The 6,772-nt window shown below is 49.1% G+C and overlaps 1 pseudogene; it reads left to right on the top strand.

Annotated features, from left to right (window-relative positions):
• Window positions 1–353: 353 nt before the first annotated feature.
• LOC148371552 (receptor-type tyrosine-protein phosphatase mu pseudogene) lies at window positions 354–3,268 on the top strand (annotated as a pseudogene).
• Window positions 3,269–6,772: the final 3,504 nt, after the last annotated feature.

Below are 6,772 nucleotides of genomic sequence, written 5' to 3'. Positions count from 1 at the left end.
TCTTGTTTTATGCTGCGCCAATCTGCTGTTATCTTACAGAGTGATGTTATGCTTCTCCCTTCATTTCTGTTTGTTTTATTTGTAAGTGTAGCATGAAACTTGAGTAAGCATAGAGCAGCTTTCTTAATAATAATAATAATAATTTCCTTGTATTGTCATTCTGTGTAACAATGTACACAGAACGAAATGTCGATTGCACCTGACCCGTTGTAGCGAGCCGATGCAGCCGCAGCCAACAGAGGGCGCCGCCAACCACTTTTTAAGTCTTAGGAATGACTCGGCCGGGGCGCGAACCACCGACCTCCCAGTCTCAAAGCGGGCGCCTTACCATCTAGGCTACTGAGCTGGGGAGGCCCCGATGAAGGCGACCAAACCTTGGAACAACCGCCGGTTCATCGGCACCTTCGACGTGGAGAACACCACCAAAGGAGACTCCGGTCGCTATCGATGCATCGTCCACTCGGACAAAGGGGTCGGCGTGTCCAACTACGGCGAGCTGAACATCAAGCAGCCTCCAGTGCCCATCGCACCACCCCAGCTGACCGCGGTGGGCGCAACCTACTTGTGGATACAGCTCAATGCCAACTCCATTAACGGCGACGGCCCCATCGTTGACCGGGAGGTGGAGTACCGCACCGTGTCCGGCACCATGTACGACCTGCAGCCCGTCGACAAGACCACGCACAAAATCGGGCACCTGGACCCAGACACCGAATACGAGATCAGCGTTCTGCTCACCAGGCCTCTCGAGGGTGGCACCGGTGCTCCCGGACCACCGCTGAGAGCTAGGACCAGATGTGCAGAGCCCATGCACGGGCCTCGCCGTCTGGAGGTCCTGGACGTCCAATCCCGGCAGGTGACGATACGCTGGGAGCCGCTGGGCTATAACGTGACCCGGTGCCACAGCTACAACCTGACGGCCCAGTACCGATCGCGGGTTGCCGGCAAAGACGAGACCCGGGAGGAGGTTTGCTACGAGGCGCAGGCCCGGGACCCGCAGCACACCATCCACAACCTGACGCCCTACACCAACCTGAGCGTCAAGCTGGTGCTCAGTAACCCCGAAGGCGTCAAGGAAAGCGCCGAGCTGGTGGTGCAGACGGATGAAGACGTGCCCGGTGCCGTCCCTTTGGAGTCGGTCCAAGGCAGCGCCTACGAGGAGAAGATCCTGGTGACGTGGCGGGAGCCGGTGCACACCTTCGGGGTCATCACTCAGTATGAGATCTCCTACAAGGCGGTGAGCTCCTTCGACCCCGAGCTGGATCTCTCCAACCAGAGCGGCAAAGTGGCCAAGACGGGCAACGAGACCGCCCACGCCTTCACGGGCCTCCACCCGGGATCCACGTATTCCTTCACCCTTCGCGCCAGCACGGTCAAAGGCTACGGCCCGGCCGTGGCAACGCAGTTCACCACCAGGATTTCAGCTCCATCAATGCCGGCGTACGACCAGGAGAACTCGCTGAACCAGACTGACAGCACGGTGACGGTCCTGTTAAAACCCGCCCAGAGCCGGGGCGCCCCCGTCAGCGCCTACCAGGTGGTGGTAGAGGAGGAGCGTCCGAGAAGGGCTCGGGGCACGGCCGAGATCCTGCGCTGCTACCCGGTGCCCATGCACTTCCGGAACGCCACGCAGTTCAAGTCCAACTACTACTTCGCCGCCCAGTTCCCGGCCAACGCCATCCACGGGCCGCAGCCCTTCACCGTGGGCGATAACAGGAATTACAGCGGCTACTGGAACGCACCGCTGCTGCCCCAGAAAAGCTACAGTGTCTACTATCAGGCTGTCAGCACTGCTAACGGGGAGACCAAAATTGACTGCGTCCGAGTCGCCACCAAAGCCGCCATTCTGGTGACTCAGCTGACCACGCCGTATCTGCGCATCGCCCCGGCGGCCGGAGACCACCACCTCGCAGGCGCCGCCACCCACAAGCCGGACGCCGTGGAGCCGGAGAAGCAGACCGACCACACGGTGAAGATCGCCGGAGTCATCGCCGGCATCCTGCTGTTTGTCATCATCTTCCTGGGCGTGGTGCTCCTCATGAAGAAAAGGAAACTGGCCAAGAAGCGCAAAGAGACGCTGAACAGCACTCGGCAGGAGATGACGGTGATGGTCAACTCCATGGACAAGAGCTACACGGAGCAGGGCACCAACTGCGACGAGGCGCTCTCCTTCATGGACACCCATAGCCACGCCCTCAACGCCCGCAGCGAGTGCGCGTTGACCACCATCAACGCGCGTAGCGAGTGCGCGCTCACGCTCAACGCGCGAAGCGAGTGCGCGCTCACGCTCAACGGTCGAGCTGGATCGTCACCTTCATCGTTCACGCTGCCCAAAGCCAACACTCTCAGCACCTCCATCCCGACCAGCGCCTTCTATCCGGCAGACGAGAGCCAGAACATGGGCAGCGACACCAGCAGTTTGGTGCAGTCGCACTCGCTGAGGAAACGCGAAACGGCAGACGTGCCCTACCAGAGCGGACAATTGCATCCTGCTATTCGCGTCGCCGACCTGCTGCAGCACATCACGCAAATGAAGTGCGCCGAAGGGTACGGATTCAAGGAGGAGTACGAGCGCTTCTTCGAGGGACAGTCGGCGCCGTGGGACTCCGCCAAGAAGGACGAGAACCGCATGAAGAACCGATACGGGAACATTATTGCATATGATCACTCGCGTGTCAGGCTGCAAGCCCTGGAGGGCGAACAGAGCTCCGATTACATTAATGCAAATTACGTTGATGGTTACCACAGGCCAAATCACTACATCGCCACTCAAGGCCCCATGCAGGAGACGGTACTGGACTACTGGCGAATGGTGTGGCAGGAGAATACAGCGGCTATCGTCATGGTAACCAACCTGGTGGAAGTCGGTCGGGTGAAGTGTTGTAAATACTGGCCGGACGACACCGAGATCTACAGAGACATCAAGGTGACGCTCATCGAGACCGAGCTCCTGTCCGAGTACGTGATCCGGACCTTCGCTGTAGAGAAGCGAGGCGCTCACGAAATCCGCGAGATCCGTCAGTTCCACTTCACGGGCTGGCCGGATCACGGCGTGCCGTATCACTCCACGGGGCTGCTGGGCTTCATCCGACGCGTCAAGTCCAAGACTTTGAGCAACGCCGGGCCCATGGTGGTGCACTGCAGCGCCGGCGCGGGTCGTACGGGCTGCTTTATATTGATCGACATCATGCTGGACATGGCGGAGCGCGAAGGCGTCGTGGACATCTACAACTGCGTGCGGGAGCTGCAAGTACAGTCCAAATTCTAACCCAAAACCCAAGAAAGTTGAAAAAAGTAGAGTTGATTCAAGCGTGTCTAAGAAATGCACGCACTTGCACGCGCATCATGAATGAACTGACCCAGGCAGCATCATGCCTTTAAGCCAGGGGATGGCGGCAGAGAGTAACAAGGTTCCAAATTTCGTACAAGTCCTTTGAAAAAAAATAAAAAAAACAGTTTGTTTTCTATTAGTCAATACTTTCTCAAAGTAACACCTGTACATGTGAATGAGCAAGAGTATAGATTTGTTTGTGGTTGCAGGGTAATTTACCAAGTTTTATATTAGCAGATTCTCAACCTTGTCCTGAACAATTCAAAACATGCCATCTATAGAAAAAGCTTGCTGTGAATAAACTTAAATGGAAATAATGCCTTTGGCAGGGACTTTTATATCCGGTTGTTATGTTGAGGGGGACCGGAAAAGCATTCACAGTACAATGGCTTTGTAAATCCATCCTTCCCGGAGCATATCCAGGAGTTTTATTTTCTCCTGAATGGTCAAGAGCTTACTCTGGTGCCTCCGCTTACAACCAAAAACCTTGTGAAGAGGCAGGATGCCCGGGGGCTTTAAACTCAAACGAAAGTGTTCTAGCTGATATATATATATTTTTTTTTTTACAACGCAGCAAACATTTGTTTGTTCTTTACACACGTAACACAATTCTACAGTGGGGCAAACAAGTATTTCGTCAACCACTATTTGTGCAAGCTCTCCCACTTGAAAATATTAGAAAAGGCCTGTAATAGTCAACATGAATACAGCTCAACCATTAGGGACAAGGAATGGTGGAAAAACAGTATTGGATTTGAAGAATTTATTTGCAAACCATGATGGGAAAAAAAGTATTTGTTAAATACAAAAAGTTCATCTCAATACTTTGTTATGTGCCCTTTGTTGGCAATAACAGAGGTTACTCGATTTCTGTAAATTCACAAATTTTTACACACTGTTGCTGGTATTTTGTCCCATTCTCCCATGCAGATTTCCTCTAGAGCAGTCATGTTTAAGGGCTGTCCTTGGGCAATGAGGACTGTCAAGTGTCCTCATAGGTTTTCTATGGGGTTAAGCTCTGGAGATTTGCTATACCACTCCAGGACCTTGAAATGCTTCTTACAAAGCCACTTCTTTGTTACCCTGGCAGGCCTCATTGTCACACTGAAAGACCCAGCCTCGTCTAATCTTTAATGCCCTTGCTGATGGAGTTTTTTCCCCCATTCATTCTTTCCTTTACACAGATCAGTCGTCCTGGACCATTTGCAGAGAAACAGCCCCAACACATGATGTTTCCATCCCCATGCTTCATAGGGGCTATGGTGTTTGAATGCAATTCAGTACTCTTTCTCCTCCAAACACGAGAACCTGTGTTTTCTTTTATAAGGAGTCCCCGTTGTGATCCTGCACAACTACATTTTATGATTACTAACATTTTTTCTCCGATTTTAGAACGACAACTAATAGCAACGGCAGCTTTTTTTTCTCTGTCTTCTGACCTAGCACAAGTAATGTTTTGCCTTCAGCTTCAGCTGTGATATCCCGTAGGTTATCAGACCGTAACATCGAAGCATTGCATTTTGATGATAAAAACCTAAACCTAACCTGGTCGCGCTTTTTGCCTCTAGGCTAAGCCCCTCCAACTGGATTCATAACATTGTGTGAACGGGTCTTTACTGTATTGTTGAAGCAAAAAATAAGACAAAGTATTTTTTTATGTGCTTAATGACCCACGGCCCGGTGGTTTCTAACCACTGTTATAAAAAAACTTGCTCTGTATGACAAATAAGGTCAGTTAAGGTTATTACCTACCACACAAAGACTGTTCCTTTTCAATTATTTTTATAAAGTGTTTCATAACTGACCTTTTTATCCTACTTGACATGTTTTTTTATGTTAAAATAATTCCGGTTGTAACCCACAGGAGGACTCTGAATTGAATTAATAGGCAGACTCTATTTAAAACGTCTCGCTGACTGTGTGTTACCTATAGAGTTCTTGAAAGGCTGTAGCCAAGAGTCGTTTCTGCGACCGCCGCTGTGACAATGGCGACACAGGTGACAATATATTTGTTTTTTGCCACCCACCGTGTTGCTATGTCCGCTTCAAAGAACACTTTGGAAGTTTGCATTTTTCTGGTGTGAAAGCCAGAGCCATCATGGGCCCCTGAACAAAATTTGATTTTAAGGCCCCTCTATTACTTGATCATTTGCATACTTACTACAACTCATTCCAAGTTCTATTCTGTCATTACACTTAAAATACTAGATGTTAGATGTTTCCGTTATAGTTAGATTGTTTGTTACCTCCCGTCTCGATTACTGTAATGTACTAGTTTCTGTTCTCCCGAAGTCCAAAATAAAGCGCCTGCGGCTGGTACAAAATGCTGCAGCAAGGGTTTTAACTAAGTCAAGAAAGTTTGATCACATTACCCTGAGTTTGGGTAACCTGCATTGGCTCCCTGTTAGCTTAAGATGTGATTTTAAGGTTTTGTTGTTTATTATAAAAAATCATGCATGGACTTGCTCCCCCATATCTTTCAGATTTAATTTCCCCCTATTTTCCGAACTGGCGCTTGCATTCCGAAAATGCTCGTCTATTAGTGATCCGATGGGCCAAGGAGAGAACCCCAGATTCGAGAGCATTCTCCATTCGTAGAATGGTCTGCCCCCTGAAATTCGATCTGCAACCTTAGTGGAACTGTTTAAATCTACGCTTAAAACACACTTCTATTTTATAGCTTATGAATGATTTATATTTCCTGTTGACGATACCTGTGTATTAATTGTTATTGCAACATCCATTGCAGCCTGGTCATCCTGGAAGGGGGATTACCTCATGTGCAGTCCCTTCTCAAGGTTTCTATATTTTCATCATATTGAGGTTTTTGAGTTTTTCCTTGTCCTCATGTAGGTTTTAGATCAGGGGATGGTGTATTAATAGTCTGTGGTTTACATTAATCTGTGGTCTGTGCAGACCTTTGAGACTCGTGAATAAGGGCAATACAAATTAACATGAGTTGACCTGACTTGACTTAATCCAAAATAAATAAGGCCACGGAAGCAGACAGCAGATTCACACATTTACAGAAAAAAAATCTTTCAAATTAATGTTTGGCAAAGTGAGCTACATCCCCCACTGGCAACACCAGAATCAATACATAAAAGCTCAAAGTGCATCCAAGCATGTTTTACCTATGGTTGTAATCTAAAATGGTACAAAATTCAACCACCAGAGCAGCCTGGGGTTGATTAACACTAAATACTCAAAGTGATAAAGTACAAAGTGGGATACTTAGAGTCATGTAGTCCATTTGAAAGTAACAAAATAAGGCAATTTCTTCCTGCAAACACAATATGCTTTATCATATGTGTTTTAAATTAACTGTGTCGACAAATGTACAAAAGATGAACATGATGAAGGTGTCAAGTCAGAGGGCTTCTCTTGCTACTGGTAAACTAGAAAACCAGTACTACAGTATCTGTTCCATGTGGGTGAGCA

This window comes from Urocampus carinirostris, chromosome 2 (genome assembly GCF_059441175.1).
Source record: "Urocampus carinirostris isolate Australia breed hairy pipefish chromosome 2, RoL_Ucar_1.0, whole genome shotgun sequence".
Classification (NCBI taxonomy): Eukaryota; Metazoa; Chordata; class Actinopteri; order Syngnathiformes; family Syngnathidae; genus Urocampus; species Urocampus carinirostris.
The sequence above is the reverse complement of the archived record's forward strand: the minus strand, read 5'-3'. Positions and strand labels throughout refer to the sequence as shown.